This window comes from Bos grunniens, chromosome 19 (genome assembly GCF_055505025.1).
Source record: "Bos grunniens cultivar Pamir isolate PY7600 chromosome 19, Bosgru_T2T1.0, whole genome shotgun sequence".
Taxonomy (NCBI): domain Eukaryota; kingdom Metazoa; phylum Chordata; class Mammalia; order Artiodactyla; family Bovidae; genus Bos; species Bos grunniens.
This window is the reverse complement of record NC_141183.1, coordinates 31,049,128-31,072,061: the sequence shown is the minus strand read 5'-3', so window position 1 is coordinate 31,072,061 and position 22,934 is coordinate 31,049,128.

The following is a 22,934-nucleotide window of genomic DNA, read 5'->3' as shown; positions in this document are numbered from 1 at the left end:
AGGGATTATTTGGTTCATCAGGTAGTGTAACCTTGACTGTGATTTTGATCAAATCATAACATTTCCTTAAAAAGAACTTCAAAATTATTTGGAATCATGACCTAGCCTCTTACTACTTGGATCACAGAATCTCTGCTCACTACGCCTCGCATCACTCCCACTCACTGCAGTCCGTCTGCCTGGCACGCCCTTTCTTTCTTCTGCTTCTTCACTCTGCTTTTTCCTAAGACTTATCTCAGAGGCTTTCTCTCCCTAGAAACCTTTCCTTACTATTTGTTTCCTGCAGCTTCTTTCATCTTTTACTTACCTAGTATCAAGTTCGATCGTGGAGAAGGAAATGGCAACCCACTCCAGTATTCTTGCCTGGAGAATCCCATGAATAGAGGAGCCTGGTGGGCTACAGTCCATGGGGTTGCAAAGATTAGGACATGACTTAGCAACTGAACAACAACAACAAATCAAACTTGATAAGATGCCTCGCAACTCATTCACATACATTTGTTATACTTAAACCTTTGTGTATGTCCTTGTAACTGACATATAACCTCTGCAAGGGAAGGGACATGTGTTTCTCTCAAATATCCCAACATGGAGCTCAGAGTGAGGCTGGCAGGTGCTCAAGATGTATTTACTGAGTCAAATTGAGTGTGAGGTCATGTGGATGAAGACTTGGGGATGAAGAGGGAACACGTGAAAGCTGGCTGAAGGAAGATGCCAAAGAAGACGGTCTGCTCCTCGGTCTGGGGTTTGGCAGACTCAGAGCCATAAACTGTAAGTGGCCTCCGAGAAAAGCATTTTTGAGTGGTAGTGCCTTGTGTTCCTCGTTTAGCTGAAGGCTGGGGATCCAGGCAGGCTAGCTGGCATTAAGCAGGATGGGGGTGCAAAGCCAGAGGGAGGGTAGGTTAAGCCCTGTGACTTAGCTGTTTACCTGTAAATCTCTCATAGTAAAATACTCTTAACTCTAAATCACTGCTGACTTAGCAGGACGCAAATGACTAAAAGAGGGCACGAACCCACGCTGTGCTTTCACACTCACCCTCTAACAAGGAAAAGCTTAACCTGGGGAGGAGGTGCTTGTGGTAGAACTGATGAGCAGTGAGTGAGCTGTCTCATTCCCCATAAAGGCATCCTTGCTCATCTTACTGAGGGGCTTGCATAGTGTCTAATTTCTATTTTTTATTTTTGGTAAAAATAAGGAAATTCCAGACAGACCATCAAAACACCATGGTCAATGAGTGATGGACTCCAGCCTACAGCTGAATGGCTGGTCACTCCCCCTGGTGGTCCCAGCAGACCACAGAACCTAGAATTGGTCAGTGGCCAGAGAAACAAACACACTAATTTAACCCATGTAGAAAGTGACATTTTCTAGGTTCAGTTCCTCAATAGACAAAATACATCTCCCAGTTTCTGTCTATATGTTGCCAAACATATTTATGCAACCAACACTAAACTGTTTCATTCCAATGGACATCTTTTCCCCCACTGAATAATCAGAAGTAAACATTTATGTTGGTTTTGTATAATTATGGGACCTTTAGTAGTAATGCAAGATGCCACCCGAATTGGCCTAAGTGACAAGAAATGTAGAGCTCGCATGACTGTAAACCTCACAGCAGGGAATGGCATTTAGGATTGGGTAAATCCAGAAGTTCTGCAATGTCATCAGGAGCACAGGTTCTGATGGTCCCTTTCCTTGATGGTTTAGTCACTAAGTCACATCCGATTCTGCAACCCCAATGGACTGTAGCCATTGAGGCTCCTCTGTCCATGGGATTTTCTGGCAAGAATATTGGAATGCGTTGCCATTTCCTACTCCAAGGAATCTTTCAGACCCTTTCCTTTGTTGTCCATAGTTCTGGCTTCTGCCTCAGGCTGAAGCCAGAGCCCCCACCCCACCTCCCAATAATTGTAGAATCAAGTGGTAGAAGAAAAAAAGAGCCTACTCCCAAGTAATGAAATAAAATCCCTCTCTTCCTTCTGATGGTCATGTGTGGGCTCTGCACCAATAACTGTTACTAGGAGATTGCCATACACTGGTTTCAGGGCAGGCTCTTCAAAGAATCTGATGGGGTTAACATGTTTGGCTTTGAGGAATCAATACTCATCTCATTCCCGGAGCTGGGGTTACTTCCTAAAGCACCATGGATGCTACAAAAAGGAGGGAGAGTGGAAAGCATGTTGGGGAATTAAACACAATGTCCACCATATTGTTTAAAAGCATCAGTTAAAAGGAATGGAGCGGAGAAGGGAGAGAGAAAACGGGAAGCCAAGCTGGACTGAGTATTTTTTTGGCACCATGAATCGTAGACTCAGTGATGCAATAGAAAATATCCAGGCTGATATTTAATTGATAAGGAGACGACACCTTTTATCTACTTCTTGGCTGAACACCATCCAGAATGAGCAAAATGAATAGAATAATTTCAACTCTGTTTTCTTTTCTTCTTCTTCCCTTCCTTCCCCCATCTGTCTCTCTCTTCCTTTCTTCCACTTCCTTTCATTCTCTCCCTCCTCCTTCCTTTTGGCTCTTTTCTTTGTTTCTTAAAGAGATCATGACTCCTCCCCTCCTCCCTCAACTCCAAAGACCACATTTTGGTCCCTCAAAGAGCAAAGCATTATAACCAGAAAAAAAAGCAAAACTGTTTCTCAGGCAAATCACATGTTTGGAACAGCCTCAAACTGCTGCTTACTCACTACCACGAGCCTCTCATCCTGCTTTGAAAAATACATTCCTGCTAGAACCTAAGAGCTTAGGAAAGTGAGCGAGTTAAGCCCAAACACATACCAGAATAAATTAAATAACAGAGTCGAGGAATTCAACTGTGGCACAGTTTTGCAGAAGAGGTAAATTGCGTTTTAAGGTAGTAGTGCTGGCTCAAAGCTATTTGTTTGGAAGTAACCTTGGAAAGTGAGCAGGACTCCGAGGAAGACTTTTAAAAGCGAGGAAAGGGTGAATTTGGTACTTTGGGATTAAGTAGCACACAGGAGGGCTTTTAGCAGATGGAGCTTTTTTTAACCTGGAATGTTATAGAGGGTGTGCTGCATAATGTACTTTACAACGATGTTCAGATAAGGGTTATTTAAATTACTGTATGGGAAACTCCGATGAAATATTTTGATAAGAGACAGTGAGATGAATAGATAGCTACAAGTGAAATGTCCAAAAAGGTAAATTACCATGTCATCTAGCTTGAGGGAAGGAAAAAGGTTTGTGGCTTTTTTTTTTTTTTTAATTTTTTTTTTAATTTTTTATTTCAGGTATACACGTGCTCCCCATCCTGAACCCTCCTCCCTCCCCCCTCCCCATACCATCCCCCTGGGCCGTCCCAGCGCACCAGCCCCAAGCATCCAGCATCGTGCACTGAACCTGGACTGGCACCTCGTTTCATACATGACATTTCACATGTTTCAATGCCATTCTCCCAAATCTTCCCACCCTCTCCCTCTCCCACAGAGTCCATAAGACTGTTCTATACATCAGTGTCTCTTTTGCTGTCTCGTATACAGGGTTATCGTTACCATCTTTCTAAATTCCATATATATGCATTAGTATACTGTATTTATGTTTTTCCTTCTGGCTTACTTCACTCTGTATAATAGGCTCCAGTTTCATCCACCTCATTAGAACTGATTCAAATGTATTCTTTTTAATGGCTGAGTAATACTCCATTGTGTATATGTACCACAGCTTTCTTATCCATTCGTCTGCTGATGGACATCTAGGTTGCTTCCATGTCCTGGCTATTATAAACAGTGCTGCGATGAACATTGGGGTACACGTGTCTCTTTCCCTTCTGGTTTCCTCAGTGTGTATGCCCAGCAGTGGGATTGCTGGATCATAAGGCAGTTCTATTTCCAGTTTTTTAAGGAATCTCCACACTGTTCTCCATAGTGGCTGTACTAGTTTGCATTCCCACCAACAGTGTAAGAGGGTTCCCTTTTCTCCACACCCTCTCCAGCATTTATTATTTGTAGACTTTTGGATCGCAGCCATTCTGACTGGTGTGAAATGGTACCTCATAGTGGTTTTGATTTGCATTTCTCTGATAATGAGTGATGTTGAGCATCTTTTCATGTGTTTGTTAGCCATCTGTATGTCTTCTTTGGAGAAATGTCTATTTAGATCTTTGGCCCATTTTTTGATTGGGTCATTTATTTTTCTGGAGTTGAGCTGTAGGAGTTGCTTGTATATTTTTGAGATTAGTTGTTTGTCGGTTGCTTCATTTGCTATTATTTTCTCCCATTCTGAAGGCTGTCTTTTCACCTTGCTAATAGTTTCCTTTGATGTGCAGAAGCTTTTAAGTTTAATTAGGTCCCATTTGTTTATTTTTGCTTTTATTTCCAATATTCTGGGAGGTGGGTCATAGAGGATCCTGCTGTGATGTATGTCAGAGAGTGTTTTGCCTATGTTCTCCTCTAGGAGTTTTATAGTTTCTGGTCTTACATTGAGATCTTTAATCCATTTTGAGTTTATTTTTGTATATGGTGTTAGAAAGTGTTCTAGTTTCATTCTTTTACAAGTGGTTGACCAGATTTCCCAGCACCACTTGTTAAAGAGATTGTCTTTAATCCACTGTATATTCTTGCCTCCTTTGTCAAAGATAAGGTGTCCATATGTGCGTGGATTTATCTCTGGGTTTTCTATTTTGTTCCATTGATCTATATTTCTGTCTTTGTGCCAGTACCATACTGTCTTGATAACTGTGGCTTTGTAGTAGAGCCTGAAGTCAGGTAGGTTGATTCCTCCAGTTCCATTTTTCTTTCTCAAGATCGCTTTGGCTATTCGAGGTTTTTTGTATTTCCATACAAATTGTGAAATTATTTGTTCTAGCTCTGTGAAGAATACTGTTGGTAGCTTGATAGGGATTGCATTGAATCTATAAATTGCTTTGGGTAGTATACTCATTTTCACTATATTGATTCTTCCAATCCATGAACATGGTATATTTCTCCATCTATTAGTGTCCTCTTTGATTTCTTTCACCAGTGTTTTATAGTTTTCTATATATAGGTCTTTAGTTTCTTTAGGTAGATATATTCCTAAGTATTTTATTCTTTTCGTTGCAATGGTGAATGGAATTGTTTCCTTAATTTCTCTTTCTGTTTTCTCATTATTAGTGTATAGGAATGCAAGGGATTTCTGTGTGTTGATTTTATATCCTGCAACTTTACTATAATCATTGATTAGTTCTAGTAATTTTCTGGTGCAGTCTTTAGGGTTTTCTATGTAGAGGATCATGTCATCTGCAAATAGTGAGAGTTTTACTTCTTCTTTTCCAATTTGGATTCCTTTTATTTCTTTTTCTGCTCTGATTGCTGTAGCCAAAACTTCCAAAACTATGTTGAATAGTAATGGTGAAAGTGGGCACCCTTGTCTTGTTCCTGACTTTAGAGGAAATGCTTTCAATTTTTCACCATTGAGGATAATGTTTGCTGTAGGTTTGTCATATATAGTTTTTATTATGTTGAGGTATGTTCCTTCTATTCCTGCTTTCTGGAGAGTTTTTATCATAAATGGCTGTTGAATTTTGTCAAAGGCTTTCTCTGCATCTATTGAGATAATCATATGGTTTTTGTTTTTCAATTTGTTAATGTGGTGTATTACATTGATTGATTTGCGGATATTGAAGAATCCTTGCATCCCTGGGATAAAGCCCACTTGGTCATGGTGTATGATCTTTTTAATGTGTTGTTGGATTCTGATTGCTAGAATTTTGTTTAGGATTTTTGCATCTATGTTCATCAGTGATATTGGCCTGTAGTTTTCTTTTTTTGTGGGATCTTTGTCAGGTTTTGGTATTAGGGTGATGGTGGCCTCATAGAATGAGTTTGGAAGTTTACCTTCCTCTGCAATTTTCTGGAAGAGTTTGAGCAGGATAGGTGTTAGCTCTTCTCTAAATTTTTGGTAGAATTCAGCTGTGAAGCCGTCTGGACCTGGGCTTTTGTTTGCTGGAAGATTTTTGATTACAGTTTCAATTTCCGTGCTTGTGATGGGTCTGTTAAGGTTTTCTATTTCTTCCTGGTCGAGTTTTGGAAAGTTGTACTTTTCTAAGAATTTGTCCATTTCTTCCTCGTTGTCCATTTTATTGGCATATAATTGTTGATAATAGTCTCTTATGATCCTTTGTATTTCTATGTTGTCTGTTGTGATCTCCCCACTGTCATTTCTAATTTTATTGATTTGATTTTTCTCCCTTTGTTTCTTGATGAGTCTGGCTAATGGTTTGTCAATTTTATTTATCCTTTCAAAGAACCAGCTTTTGGCTTTGTTGATTTTTGCTATGGTCTCTTTTGTTTCTTTTGCATTTATTTCTGCTCTAATTTTTAAGATTTCTTTCCTTCTACTAACCCTGGGGTTCTTCATTTCTTCCTTTTCTAGTTGCTTTAGGTGTAGAGTTAGGTTATTTATTTGACTTTTTTCTTGTTTCTTGAGATGTGCCTGTATTGCTACGAACTTTCCCCTTAGGACTGCTTTTACTGTGTCCCACAGGTTTTGGGTTGTTGTGTTTTCATTTTCATTCGTTTCTATGCAAATTTTGATTTCTTTTTTGATTTCTTCTGTGATTTGTTGGTTATTCAGCAGCGTGTTGTTCAGCCTCCATATGTTGGAATTTTTAATAGTTTTTCTCCTGTAATTGAGATCTAATCTTACTGCATTGTGGTCAGAAAAGATGCTTGGAATGATTTCTATTTTTTTGAATTTACCAAGGCTAGATTTATGGCCCAGGATGTGATCTATCCTGGAGAAGGTTCCATGTGCGCTTGAGAAAAAGGTGAAATTCATTGTTTTGGGATGAAATGTCCTATAGATATCAATTAGGTCTAACTGGTCTATTGTATCGTTTAAAGTTTGTGTTTCCTTGTTAATTTTCTGTTTAGTTGATCTATCCATAGGTGTGAGTGGGGTATTAAAGTCTCCCACTATTATTGTGTTATTGTTAATTTCTCCTTTCATACTTGTTAGCATTTGTCTTACATACTGTGGTGCTCCCGTGTTGGGTGTATATATATTTATAATTGTTATATCTTCTTCTTGGATTGATCCTTTGATCATTATGTAGTGACCTTCTTTGTCTCTTTTCACAGCCTTTGTTTCAAAGTCTATTTTATCTGATATGAGTATTGCTACTCCTGCTTTCTTTTGGTCCCTATTTGCATGGAAAATCTTTTTCCAGCCCTTCACTTTCAATCTGTATGTGTCCCCTGTTTTGAGGTGGGTCTCCTGTAGACAACATATGTAGGGGTCTTGTTTTTGTATCCATTCAGCCAGTCTTTGTCTTTTGGTTGGGGCATTCAACCCATTTACGTTTAAGGTAATTACTGATAAGTGTGATCCCGTTGCCATTTACTTTATTGTTTGGGGTTCGAATTTATACACCATTTTTGTGTTTCCTGTCTAGAGAATATCCTTTAGTATTTGTTGTAGAGCTGGTTTGGTGGTGCAGAATTCTCTCAGCTTTTGCTTGTCTGAGAAGCTTTTGATTTCTCCTTCATACTTGAATGAAATCCTTGCTGGGTACAATAATCTGGGCTGTAGGTTATTTTCTTTCATCATTTTAAGTATGTCTTGCCATTCCCTCCTGGCTTGAAGAGTTTCTATTGAAAGATCAGCTGTTATCCTTATGGGAATTCCCTTGTGTGTTATTTGTTGTTTTTCCCTTGCTGCTTTTAATATTTGTTCTTTGTGTTTGATCTTTGTTAATTTGATTAATATGTGTCTTGGGGTGTTTCGCCTTGGGTTTATCCTGTTTGGGATTCTCTGGGTTTCTTGGACTTGGGTGATTATTTCCTTCCCCAGTTTAGGGAAGTTTTCAACTATTATCTCCTCAAGTATTTTCTCATGGTCTTTCTTTTTGTCTTCTTCTTCTGGAACCCCTATGATTCGAATGTTGTAGCGTTTAATATTGTCCTGGAGGTCTCTGAGATTGTCCTCATTTCTTTTAATTCGTTTTTCTTTTATTCTCTCTGATTCATTTATTTCTACCATTCTATCTTCTAATTCACTAATCCTATCTTCTGCCTCTGTTATTCTACTATTTGTTGCCTCCAGAGTGTTTTTAATTTCATTTATTGCATTATTCATTATATGTTGACTCTTTTTTATTTCTTCTAGGTCCTTGTTAAACCTTTCTTGCATCTTCTCAATCCTTGTCTCCAAGCTATTTATCTGTGATTCCATTTTAATTTCAAGATTTTGGATCAATTTCACTATCATTATTCGGAATTCTTTATCAGGTAGATTCCCTATCTCTTCCTCTTTTGTTTGGTTTGGTGGGCATTTATCCTGTTCCTTTATCTGCTGGCTATTCCTCTGTCTCTTCATCTTGTTTAAATTGCTGAGTTTGGGGTGTCCTTTCTGTATTCTGGCAGTTTGTGGAGTTCTCTTTATTGTGGCTTTTCCTCGCTGTGTGTAGGTTTGTACAGGTGGCTTGTCAAGGTTTCCTGGTTAGGGAAGCTTGTGTCAGTGTTCTGATGGGTGGAACTGTATTTCTTCTCTTTGTTCAGTCGCGCTGTGGGGAGGGAGGGAGGGAGGGATGCTGCAAACAAATAACACTGGCGTGCGCTCGCAGTGCCTCAGCCACACTGGGTCTGCCCCCGCTCACGGTGCATGTAGCCTCCCTGCCCACACTGCTTGGGCTCTAGGTTGTTCCGCCGGGAACAATCCGAGGCTGGCCCTGGGTTGCATGTACCTCCCAGGTCCAAGCCGCTCAGGTTCAGGCACTCGGGTAGTCCTCAGAGGCGCAGACTCAGTTGGGCCTGAGTATTGTGCTCTTCCCAGGTCCGAGCAGCTCAAGTGATGAGGTGTTTGGCGAGCGCCAATGCTGCGACTTATCGCCTCCCCGCCACTCGGTTATCTGGGCGTAAAACCGGCGCACCTTCTTAGGCAGATGTTAACCGTCCAGACCCCCAAGAAGTTTTAATTAGCAAAGAAGCCTGCTTACAGTTTTATAGATAATGTCTCTCTGGGGCTGCGATTGCCCCCTTCCGGCTCTGGCTGCCTGTCACCGGAGGGGGAAGGTCTGCAGCCGGCTATCTCTGTTCAATTCTTTGTTCCGTGCGCGGGCCTGGCGGTGTCTTAGGTTGGGGCTGGCTTTTCGCGTGGTAGATATCCCACAGTCTGGTTTGCTAGACCAAATTATTTCGCTCAGATAGTGCTCAGGGTATTCAGGCCAGATTCTTAACTCTAAGCGATGCAGCCGGCGCTGCGCCTCCCTGCCCAGCCCCCGCTTGTTAATGGCGCGTGCAGGCTTCTGCGCTGCTTCTCCGCTGGGGGAGTTACCGTAGGACTCGCAATCTTCGAGTTTTAATTGTTTATTTATTTTTTCTTCCTGTTATGTTGCCCTCTGTGCTTCCAAAGCTCGGCACAGATTCGGCAGTGAGAAGGTTTCCTGGTGTTTGGAAACTTCTCTCTTTTTAAGACTCCCTTCCCGGGACGGAACTCCGTCCCTCCCTCTTTTGTCTCTTTTTTTGTCTTTTATATTTTTTCCTACCTCCTTTCGAAGAGTTGGATTGCTTTTCTGGGTGCCTGATGTCCTCTGCCGGCATTCAGAAGTTGTTTTGTGGAATTTACTCGACGTTTAAATGCTCTTTTGATGAATTTGTGGGGGAGAAAGTGTTCTCCCTGTCCTACTCCTCCTGTGGCTTTTGATATTAGATTTTAGCTTTGATTTATCTGCAAGTCTTCTGCAGACTCTGGCAAGTTTGGTGTTCTAGGTAGACTGCAGTTTTCTCCTGGGGGTGATATTTGTGATGTATCCGGGCAAGATTCCATAAGCCTTCCTGAGAGTGATCTTGGTTGGCGTCTCTGGCACCTGCAGGGCGTGGTGTGGCATTCTCCTCACCCAGCCCAGAGTTTCTTGCTGGGCCTTTTAAAAATGGTAGAGATCGTCTGAAGGTATATCTAGGGCACACAGTCTGTAGCTACCTTGATCTTGTGCCCAACCCTTAGAAGCCTCTCTGTTTCTCTACTCCCAATAGATATATATGGCAGGAATATAAACTATAAGGACAGTCCCGCCAATTTATTGAGGAACTAAGGGTGTTAGTTAAACAGTTAAACAGTTTCTAACTGTTAAACACTTAGAACTGGACATGGAACAACAGACTGGTTCCAAATACAAAAAGGAGTACGTCAAGGCTGTATATTGTAACCCTGCTTATTTAACTTATATGCAGAGTACATCATGAGAAATGCTAGGCTACAGGAAGCACAAGCTGGAATCAAGACTGTCAGGAGAAATATCAATAACCTCAGATATGCAAATGATACCACACTTATGGCAGAAAATGAAGAGGAACTAAAAAGCCTCTTGATGAAAGTGAAAGAAGAGAGTGAAAAAGTTGGGTTAAAGCTCAACGTTCAGAAAACTAAGATCATGGCATCTGGTCCCATTACTTCATGGGAAATAAATGAGGAAACAGTGGAAACAGTGTCAGACTTTATTTTTGGGGGCTCCAAAATCACTGCAGATGGTGACTGCAGCCATGAAATTAATAGACACTTACTCCTTGGAAGAAAAGTTATGACCAACCTAGATAGCATATTAAAAAGCAGAGATATTACTTTGCCAACAAAGGTCCGTCTAGTCAAGGCTATGGTTTTTCCAGTGGTCATGTATGGTTGTGAGAGTTGGACTGTGAAGAAAGCTGAGCGCTGAAGAATTGATGCTTTTGAACTGTGGTGTTGGAGAAGACTCCTGAGAGTCCCTTGGACTGCAAGGAGATCCAACCAGTCCATCCATCCTAAAGCGGACCTGTCCTGGGTGTTCATTGGAAGGACTGATGCTGAGGCTGAAACTCCAATACTTTGGTCACCTCATGTGAAGAGTTGACTCATTGGGAAAGACCTTGATGCTGGGAGGGGTTGGGGCGGAGGAGAAGGGGACAACAGAGGATGAGATGGCTGGATAGCATCACCGACTTAATGCACATGAGTTTGGGTGGACTCCTGGAGTTGGTAATGGACAGGGAGGCCTGGCATGCTGTGATTCATGGGGTCGCAAAGAGTCAGACACGACTGAGCGACTGAACTGAACTGATTGAAGGGTGCAGGGTGCCCAGTGAGTGATGCTGTTTTCCTCTCCCACCAGGTCACCCTCTTTTGCCTTTGTCCTCATCCAGGCTTCGACACAAGAGGTCACATGACCTCAAAAATATATTTATCAGAAGGTGAATATTTCATGCCCTACTAAATAGTTAAACCATTGAGACTTTATCGAGATCTTCTATTACTTAGTAAGAACTGGATGTTGTTAAAACTGAGACTTATTTTTAGGTCCACATTATGTTTCTATATTCTCATTTTAAAATGTATTTTAATAATGCCATGACATTTAAAAAATTATTTTTAGGAAGTTATAGCTTTTAATTCTCACTTGATATTTTAAGCTATATTCAACTAAACTTTCTACTTCGCCATTGTTGATATGTGGTAAAATTATAACATTTTGTATATTTCTTTACCTTTGTTCATCTTACTGAATTCTTTTCTAGTTTTCATGACTTTTAGTGTATTCTCTTAGATTTTCTGGGTGCTTACTGTCTACAAATTAGATTAGATTTCTTATAACATTTTTTCGTTTACTGCATTGACTGGTGCTTTAGAATTCTGTCAAGAGATGTTCCTATAACCATATTTCAGCACAAAAGAATACTCTGACTGGTGATTTATGATAGGTATTCCTTTAGTGAGAAATGGGTGTTAAATTTGATCATATTTCTTGGGGGCACTTTCAATGATGAATATTTTGGCTTCTTGGACCTATAAACATTATGAACTTTTATAGAGTTTTTAACAAAGGATATCAATTGCATTCCCGAAGTAAATTTTACTTGGACAAGGAGCATCGTTTAAAATCTTCAGCAATGGGTTAAACTTTGCTAAAAAGTATGAACATACTGCAACAAATCATCATCTATTTTCTTTGCAAGTATTTCTTGAGTTCCAAGAGTATACGATCTATTTCCTGCCACCTCAGTATTTAAAAATTGGGTGATCAGAATTTAATATTATTACCAGATGGTTAAGCCTGGGAAGAGGAGGGCAGAGTGCTGGAAAGTGGTCTGTGGCAGGGGGTGTCTGTGGTCTGGGTCACATTTCTTCAGTTGGGTGCTGAGTACGTGGGCAGCTTTGCCATGGGTCAGCACTGGCTCACTTGCCCACAACTTTCTTAACATCAGGCTTGGACCTTCACCTGCAGCTGTAAGAATCTTGCATGCAGGTGTGTGAGTTCCCCAGGCTGCAGGAAGTGGGGAGGGATGCACTCAGAGAGATCGGTGCCCAGCTGTGACGGACGCTTCCTTTCTGGGTGTAGTGTGGTCCCCTCTGGTTACTGAATCACTGCCTCGTCCTCTGATGGGCACAGCCTCCCTTCTTAGAAGTTGCTCTGGTCATATCTCTGCACATCGTCCTCACCACTCACCAAGGACAGACAGGGAGAGTCACCTTGTCTAGAGTTCTGTGTGTGTGTGTGTGTATGGCATAAAATTTACTATTTAAAATATATTTTTGGTAGCATTAATTTCATTCACATTTCTGCACCATCTTTACCACCATTCATCTCCAGAACATTTTCATCCACTCAAACTTTGGCTTCCCCGGTGGCTCAGATGGTAAAGAATCTGCCCATAATGTAAGAGACCCAGGTTCGATCCCTAGGTCAGGAATGGCTACCCACTCTAGTATTCATGCCTGAAGAATTCCATGGACAGAGGAGCCTGATGGGCCACAGTGCAAGGGATCTCAAAGAGTCAGTTGGACACAACTTAGCGATTGAGCTGCTGCTGCTGCTGCTGCTAAGTTGCTTCAGTCGTGTCCGACTCTGTGCGACCCCAGAGACAGCAGCCTACCAGGCTCCCCCGTCCATGGGGTTCTCCAGGCAAGAACACTAGAGTGGGTTGCAATTTCCTTCTCCAATGCATGAAAGTGAAAAGTGAAAGCGAAGTCATTCAGTCATGTCCGACTCCTAGTGACCCCATGGACTGCAGCCTTCCAGGCTCCTCTCTATCCATGGAATTTTCCAGGCAAGAGTACTGGAGTGGGGTGCCATTGCCTTCTCCAGCGATTGAGCATGCATAGGCAAATAAGTTCATTTACATCATTTTTTAAAAATTTAGATTCCACATATAAGCGATAGTATATATTTGTCTTTTTCTTATTTACTTCACTTAGTATGATAACCTCTAGGTCCATTCATGTTGCTGTAGATGGCATCATTTCATTCTTACTTGATCCACAGTCTTTTTAAGGGCCTAAAACTTGCATTTTCCTTCAGTCCTTACAGCATGGAGCTTGAAGACACTCTGAGATTATTCTAGACCAGAGGTTCTCAAACATCACTGTGTATCCCCAGAAGGGCTGATTAAAACACAGATTACTGGGCCCCATCCACTCAAACTAATTGAGCTTCTGATTCAGTTAGGTGTGGGGGCAGTGGGGGGGGGGCAGTGGAGGCACCTGGGAATTTGCATTTCTAACAAGTTCCCAGTTGGTGCAGATACTGCTGGTTCAGGGACCACACTTTGGATAACAACTCTTCTGGAGATTCAGTTCATTTCTTTTGCAACTGCTACTCACCATGTATCTTAGGGCCGTTACCCACCCACATATTCTCAGGGGGAATCCAACCATGCACAGTCCTTGTGGTCTTAAAGGACCAGGTGTTGACCTAAGAGGTCATCCATCAGTAATCTGGCCACTGACCTTTGACATGGGTGACCACCAACCCCTTTGGGAATTTGAATGAGGTGACGTGGAGGGCGGTTGACCAGCAGAGATGGTGCTGGTGTGACTGGGCTGAAATCCAGAAAGCTCCCGGTTGAGGAAATAGTAGACACTCACCCAGAAGCAGCGACCCAACTGCCCACCTTTTGTGAAGTTTTCTGCCTCCTCGCTGCTTTCTCCTTGCCCCCTAAGCCTATCCCCTCTCCCAGAAAGAACTGGCCCCCGGGGCTTGAATTTCAGTGAATCCATGAACAGAAAATGCACCATGAAATTACATGGCTCCTGCGAAAGAGGCTGCCATCTGCTTTTTCTTTAGGCCTTTCCCCAACACTCAGCCTTGGAAACCATTACTGTCTGGTGTTGTTTCCCCTTTCTGGGGTTAGCACACTTATTTAAGAAAAAGAAAGCCTTTATTTAAAGAAAACAGAATGCAGGACTGTCAGCACTGGTCAATTCCCCAAGGCATTTGTGGATGCTCTACTGTTTTCTGAATATTTGTGTTAATAATTTGTTAACTTCACTGTTTCTAATTTCCCGGGTCCCAATTTGGGAATGGGAATAGTTCCTTTCGCTACATTTCTATAAATTGTCCTATGTTATATGGTGACTTGGGTGGGAGGGGAGTTTGGGGGACAATGGATACTTGTACAAATATGGCTGTGTCCCTTCCCTGTCCTCTTGAAACTATCACAACATTATTGATTGGCTATGCCCCAATACAAAATTACAAGTTAAAATAAAGATTTATACACAATGATTTGCTTCAGAATTTACACAATTGCAAAATGCTTTTTGTCACATTTCTGAGCCTTGTGGAAAATCTTATTTCTTCTTTTCTTGGTGAAGAATGCAAAGTAGTGTGTGTGCTGAGTCGTGTCCAAGTCTTTGCAACCCCATGGACTGTTGCCCACCAGGCTCCTCTGTCCATGGGATTCTCCAGGCAAGAATTCTGGATTGGGTTGCCATTTCCTCCTTCAGGGGATCTTCCTGACCCAGTGATTGAACCCCTGTCTCTTGAAGTCCTGCATTGCAGGTGGATTCTTTACCAAAGTTTGAGCCACCAGGGAATCCCAAACATTCCCCCCACGTCCCTGAGAGGCCCTCATCAAGCCCCAGGGTTACACAAAGTCCCTTTGGGAGGGCTATGATCCCTGGACTGGGTGACCCTCAGCTGCTCACTTGGCTTCTTTGAGATTTTTGAGAGTCGGTTTTACAGTATCGGCTCTGCATCAATGCCCAATGCCCAATGTGTGGTGTGAGTGGCAAGCAGTGCTATCCCTGCTTTTCTTCCTGAGGGCAGCAGGGAGTCACACAGCACGTTCACCCCATCAAACGACCGCCGCCCAAATAACAAGCAGCCTAAGTGCGCATCTGGCAAGGGCTGGGCCATCACAGCGAACAATTCCTCAATAGCTGTGCCAGCGTCTTGCTGAGGGGGAGGACAGCCTGTTTTAGCTGCCAGCCCCAGAGAGGCAAGGCCTTCTTTCTGCTGAGATATTTATGGTGGGTCTTTAGTGCAAGCTGGGGGCCAGAGTAGGAACTGGGGCTGCCAGCTACATCACCCACGTGACTGCCTACAATTTACTAAATATCTCTGAGCGAGACTGATCACTTCCATCCATCCCAGAAGTAGGAGAGAGAACTGAGCAATTAAGTCCTGGGGCAAGTTCTTTCTCAGTGCATGCAACAGGTATGCATTAAGCACCTACTGTATATCGGCCTCGAAGCCAGGTGCTAAGAACACGAAGGCAAAAAGGATTTCTTCCCCTCATGGTGCACCCCGCCCAAGTTCCGGTGGCATATGAAGATCTCAGTCCGAGCATCCTGGATGGTGGTATTGCCATCTAATTAAGGAAAATTTTAAATTTGGCTTGCACAGGATATTTAGTGTTAAGAGAGGCTTTATTCTAAAAAGACTGCCAGAATGATTAACTGAAAAAAGTCCCCTAAAAAATATGAACAGATAATAATTGCTGTTGAGATAAATGTTTACCAGATCCTTGAGAACTGAGTTTTTGTTGACTTGTTTCTCCTAGCAGAAACCTGCCAACAATAAATCAGGATACTCCTAATGGTCGTACTGTCTCTGATTTAAAACTTCCTTCGTCTTTAGGAAGGTGGAGGTCATGAGCCTCCCTTCCTGCCAAACCAGGAAATTGAGAGGCTGGAGCAGGACCTTCAGGAATCAGACTTGGGTTGACCGCCGCCCCCCGCCCAGTAATTTACTTAAAGTCTCCAAGATTCCATTTCTTCATTTTTAAGGAGGGTGTAAGGATTGCTTTGGCTTCACATGTCAGCTGCTCTGTAAAATCAGCAAACCGATGCCTGTGAACATCTTGGCCCAAACTTGGCTCACAGTAGGTGCTCAAAAAGTGGCGCTCCACCACTTAGCCGCAGCTTCTAACTCTCTTCAAATGGAAGTACTGCTACCTGCCCTGTAGGTGTTGTGAGCAAACAGATGATTTGAAATAAGGTCTCTGCTGGGCCGACTACTGGGCTCTGCCCGAGGGGGGACATTTGTGGATGACAGCAGGTCTCAGAAGGAGGCTGGACATGTCACCAAGTATCCATCCAGGGACCAGCTGAAGGAGGTGCATTTACCTGCACCAGGAAGCCTGTAGGTTCTCTGGGGGAGGTTACCCAATGAACCGACGAAACACAGTAGACGACAAAGAGGCTGTGTCACTCCCTGCGGTTGCCAGAAGAGAGGAGCAGAGGGTTAACTGGTGCCCAGCAATAAAGACTTTTAGTGGCCATCATCTTTTCTTCCTTCCTTGTTCCACGCTCAGAAGATAGCCTTGCAGAGGAAGGAACTGTGGGAATAGAGAAAAGGCCAGCATGCTCTTCTGCCATTAAAGCCTGTAACTAGGCTATAAAGAGCCCCCAGTCACCTATAGATGGCTTCCCTGATGGCTCACTGGTAGAGAATCCACCTGCCAATGCAGGAGATGCAGGAGATGAGGGTTTGAACCCTGGGTGGTGAAGATCCCCTGGAGGAGGAAATGGCAACCCCCTCCAGTGTTCTTACTTAGAGAATCCCATGGACAGAAGAGCCTGGAGGGCTAGAGTCCAGAGGGTCACGAAGAGTCGAACATGACTGAGCACTCATGCACACACCTACAGACAGACAAACCTGGGGAATAGCAGACTCTAGTAATAACACACATAAAGTGCCCAGTTCAGAGCCCGGCTCTTAGTAAGGACTGAGCAACGTGGTCTTCTTTTCCCCTTGATTTTTCTCATCATTCTTCTAAGAACTATAACGGTTTTCAAGGGAAACAGTAAAAAAGGGAAAGAGATGCTATTGGTTTCTTTGATCCCATTGACTAGGCGGACACCATAAGTTTCTCAGCAGCTCTTCAAGGGTCATCTCATGCATCTTTCCTTCCTTTCGGTGTTGTCTGGTCCACAGTAAGGAAGTACTTGTTAAATGTCATTGATGCAGGTTCTAGGGAGAAGGCAATGGCACCCCACTCCAGTACTCTTGCCTGGAAAATCCCATGGGTGGAGGAGCACTTGCCTGGAGAATCCCAGGGACAGGGGAGCCTGGTGGGCTGCCGTCTATGGGGTCGCACAGAGTTGGACTTGACTTAGCAGCAGCAGCAGCAGCAGCAGCAGGTTCTGGAGGAGGTTCACAAGCTGAAATCTACATAAAGGTTTTATTGTGTTCAGCAGTGTCATGTTACAGGAATTAAACTCCTGCTAAGTTTTGCCAAATTGTCTCCCAAAGACAGTTTCAATTTATATCCTTTCTGGCATTGAATGATGCTATTTTAAAAAAGGAGCCTCTTTAGCAGGTGAAACAAGGTCTGTTACTGTGTAATTTTGCATTTCTTTGTTATTAGGAAGAAAGAATACTTTCCTTATTAGAGTTTCCATCAAGAATAAGTAAACAGGGCTTCTCTGGTGGTTCAGTGGTAAAGAATCCACCTGCCAATGCAGGAGACACGGGTTCAATCCCTGGTCTGGGAGGATCCCACATGCCTTGGAGCAACTAAGCTCTAGAGCCGGGGAACCACAACTACTGAGCCCACTTGCCGCAGCTACTAAAGCTCACATGCCCTAGAGCCCGTGCTCCACAAGAGAAGCCACCGCAATGAGAAGGCTGAGCATGACAACTAGAGAATAGTCCCTGTACTCCGGCACTACAGAAAACCCTGCGAAACATCAAAGACCCAGCACAACTAAAAAGAATTGTTTTGAAAAGAATAAATAAACAAATTTGGGTCAGGCTATAGCTCAGATCTTAGCAGGATGTAAGCTTAAGGTGGTCCATTACAAGAATTAATAGCGGATTCTTTGGGGTGAAAAACCACCTCCTCTATAGTGACAGAAGTACTTGGAAGACATTGCAAATAAGAATGCTGATTTTTCTCAGTGCGGGGTACTCTTCCATCCTCCTGGATCTTCAAATGCCCAGTGATGGAGCTGGAACCCTACAGAACTCAGCTTTCTCCCATCATTGCCCGCCTCCCACTTCCTGGCCACCCTACCCCCGTTTTAGATGTTAATCTATTCAATCTTACAGATGCTAAGGTCGCTCACCTTCCACCCACACATCTGGTGAGAGGAGTGTTTCCCTGACTGGCTTGCATATTACCAGCATCTGTCAACCCTATTTAGGCTTTAATTGCTCTTGGGGCATTTGCAGGAAAAGCCCACCTTGGGATCCACACACTCATATGAAAACAGTGCGAAGCACTCCCAGGCTGGAGTGCGCATTTGGAAAAAGTGGTTAAAGTTGACTTTTTATTATTTATTGCTGAACTGTGGAGTCATCATAAAATCAGCGTCCAGCTGAGGCTCCCTTTAGTCCTGTTCAGCCAGCTGTCCCCCTGGTGGAGCATGTGGTGCCTGGTGGGGCGGACACATCTGAAGAAATCAGAAAAAAAAATATAAGTGAGGCTACCAAGCCCCTCCTGGAGGCCACTGATTCATTTTATGATGCAAACACCTGTCTTGTTTTGTATTCGCTTCCTTGTGACTGTTGCACTTAAAAACAAAAGCATCATTTGCAACACCTCCAGGTGCAAAGGCACTGAAAGGATCTGAATGCAGCGCCAGAAACAGAACAACTGTAAGTTACCGAAGACTGACTTCGATGCCCAGCGGGTGGAAAAACAGATTCTTCCCAGAGACGGGTGGGTTGTGGGCACCAGTCTTTAACTCCCCCCACCCACCAAATAAATAATCCAGACAAACAGGCACCATGAAATCTCTGCACTGGCAGATGGCACAAAGCTCCCCAGAAAGTGCCTGGCCAGGCTGATGGGGGGATACACTGCAGGCAAAGCTTCAGCGTCTGCATTAATGGGTGGGAAGGTGGTGGATGAGTTTCAATGAGGTGAAGTATCTGGTAATGAAATAAGGCAGAAGGAATCCTCTCGTGGCAGGCAGATGGACTCCGGGTATTGGTTACAGCCTGAGAAAGTGGTCTGGCAGTACTGGGCTGGGGTTTTAGAAATGATCTACTATGTGCTGTAGGGACTATCATGAAAATATTGGCCGACACCAAGATGAGTGTTGGCGACAAGGTGGAGAATCTTATTCTGCCCTTAAGAGCTACAATGCTGTGTGCAGCTGTATTTGCCCCATTTCCTCGAAGACCTCACTCTCCAGTGATGTGAATAACTCTTGTCTTGAGTCAGCAAGCAGTGACTTTACATCTGCGCCTCTTTCTGAATCACATTGTGACCAAAGCCTTCTCAATCAGCAGAGGGTAGAAGTCAGCTCCCTCCACCCCCAGCCTTTGGACACAGAGCTGACCTTTTCCCCTCTTTGTTTCCAAGGATTGTCTGGGTCTTGGCTAGAAGGTCTCTGGGTACCAGTTCCTCCCTACCCTGTGCCTACGGAAGCAACACTGTAGCAGGAGAAGTTAAACACAACAGTGAAGTGATATCTTAGTGGACATCACTTCATCCATTGCCTCTCGCCCCCTTCCTATTGGGACCTCAAATTTCAAAGCCATATGACTTCAGGTGGGCTTGATCCACCCTCAGCACTCAGGTGGCTCCTAATTGGCTTAATACAATTCCCTCATCCAGTTCTGGCTGCTATATTTGGTTCAGTGATGAACAATTCATTTGAGGCCAAGGAACTGAAAGGAATAATTGCTAGGACCATCTGGGAAAGAATGTTCTTTTGTTTTCCTCAAATGAGTTGCAATCCACTGTTTTCCCCATAAGAGGGGATCCAACCTCTGAGGGAAGTTGACTTGGTAAAAAGCAAAGAGAAGTGAGATAAATAGAAGCTGGAATCTAGATGACATTGCTGAGCTGCTGGATCAATCCGTACCTGATGTCCACATACCACCGGACTTCTGGTTTTTTATGTTGAATCGTATGAAATTGCCAGCACCTATCATCCCAAGACACAAGGCAGCAAGCACATCCCAAGAAATTCTCTGAGATGAGACTCCTAACCTTTCGTATCTACATCAGCTCTTCACTTTGTACTTTGACCTTTCAAACAGCTACACAGCTAGGTTCCCTGACCTTTACTTAGTCCGGTGACTTAGCACAGCACGGCAGCACACTGTATTAATTTTGCTTCAACACTGCATTTTCCACACTTGTGTTTCAAAACCAACAGTGGTGCTTTAGGGCTTTCTGTGTCAAGGATAAACACATTTGCCTGGCCTTCCTCCAATAAGCTTTTCTAATCTTATTTTCCACAACTTCCAAATAGAAGAACCCTCCATTCCACCCAAACTAGACTTCATTCTGACCATAGGCCATGCCACATCCTGCCGTGAGCCTGTAATTAATGTTCTTTCTGTTTATACCTCTTTGTCTGTCTGTATGTATGTCTCTCGCATCCCCGTCCCAGTATATTTAAGGCTATCTTGAAGGCAGCTTACATTTAATGAGTCCTTTAATCAGATCTTTATTTCCAGTGGATTCCTATTACTCTTGAAATTTGTGCCACACAATCAATAATTGATTACATATTTATGGCTTCACACCTACAAACCCTGCCTTCTAAAGTTACTTGGACCATAGACTATATCTGTTTCATAAACTTTCTAACCAGCACAATTCCGTGCACACAGAAGGAACAAAGGCATAGATGTTGAATGACTGACATTTTCCAGACTTAAACCTTTAGGCCATTCAATTTAGCACTAGATACAAATGAGCCCAGAAGCCTATCGATGAGGGCTTATCCAAGCTTATGTTCTGAACTTGAGACTTCTGCATATTTTTTAGCAAAGATCATTTATCTGACATCAGCTCTAACATACTTTCCTATGTTCAAACAAACCTATGGGTTTCAGCCCAGACAATGAGAAGGAAGCACTGATACTTTAATACAAATGCTGCTTAAGAACCCTTGCAGGGTTCAGTCTCTGGTCGCATTTCCTGGGTCGAGGACAGGACTGAATCAAGGCTTTTTGCAGCCTGGCTTCTGTTTCATGCCGACTGAAGGCAAACCCTCAGTGGAAAGACAACTTCCTTTGAATCTCACAAGGCATCTTGGACACTGAACAGACTTACAAACTCATCAAATGAGTGAAGCATCCACGGACCCAGAAACACCAAACCTATGTTTTTCTTAAAATAAACAAACATAAAGCATTTAGACGAGAAAGTTCTCAGGGGCAAACCACAGTTGGATTTTAGCAGATCTGAAAACACTTGAAAAATAGTCAAAAGACTTCTTGCTAATCCCCAAGACATTTGCAAAATGGTTCAACCTTTTTGTGACCTCTTGGCTATTCCAGAGCTCCATGGATGCACCTGTCCACCCTCAGACAATCCCCGCAGCCACACAACCCAAGTAAACAAATCAAGGAAACCTAAGGGTAGACAATGGACAGCCCAGGTGGGTACTGGGAACAGCTATTAATTGTAAATATCCTTATTTATCTTTTTCCACCATCAGGGATGACGGTGAACAGATACTTTTCTGTCTTACACTTTGTATTCTCAGAAGAATGAAGAGTAATTCATCCATCGGTAGTCTGCTTTAGAGTTCCATAAACCTCAAGTTGCCAGGAGGTTTGCTTCTTTCTTGGAATCTCTTCAGATACCACTGGCTCTTATTCTGCAACATAATTCTGTGACTATCTGAAATCTGAAATGTTGAAGTCTTCTCTTTTAAAGGGCTTGCTGCTGCTACTGCTGCTAAGTCGCGTCAGTCGTGTCCGACTCTGTGCGACCCCATAGACGGCAGCCCACCAGGCTCCCCCGTCCCTGGGATTCTCCAGGCAAGAACACTGGAGTGGGTTGCCATTTCCTTCTCCAATGCAGGAAAGTGAAAAGTGAAAGTGAAGTCGCTCAGTCGTGTCCGACTCTTTGCGACCCCACGGACTGCAGCCACCAGGCTCCTCCATCCATGGGATTTTCCAGGCAAGAGTACTGGAGTGGGGTGCCATTGCCTTCTCCACTTAAAGGGCTTAAGACAGCATAATTGTCTTTCTCCCAGTTATAACTTTCTAACATTATCATCTTTTTCTTTTTTCAGTTTCCTCTATTGCTTCTTGGAAGGAAAGCTATGACAAACCTAGAGAGCATATTAAAAAAGAGACATCAATTTGCTCACAAAGGTCCATATAGTCAAAGCTTTGGTTTTTCCAGTAGTCATGCATGGATGTGAGAGTTGGACGTAAAGAAGGCCGAGCACCCAAGAACTGATGCTTTTGAACTGTAGTGCTGGATAAGACTCTTGAAAATCCTTTGGACTGCAAGGAGATCAAACCAGTCAATCCTAAAGAAATCAACTCTGAATAAAGGACTGATGCTGAAGCTGAAACTCCAATATTTTGGCCACCTGATGCAAACAGCCAACTCATTAGAAAAGATCCTGATGCTGGGAAAAATTGAGGGCAGGAGGAGAAAGGGGCGACAGAGGATGAGATGGTTGGATAGCATCACTGACTCAATGGAAATGAGTTTGAGCTAACTCCAGGAGATAGTGCAGGACTAAGAAGCGTGGGGTGCTGCAGTCCATGGGGTCGCAAAGAGCAGTGCAGGATTGAGTAACAGAACAATGAACAACAGCAGCCTGTATTTTTGTTTCCTGAGGGGCTTCCTTTGGGATAGAAAGCAAGTTTAATCCGCTAACACCGATTTCCCTCTGAGTTTCAACTTTAGGGGGTTTCTGAGCAATACTTCCCAAGGTAACTCTTGGAGCCCACCCTTTCTCTGCAGCTTGGGAGAATTCCTGAATCTCTTTCCTTCATTCAGCCATCCTCAGTAAGACTCTG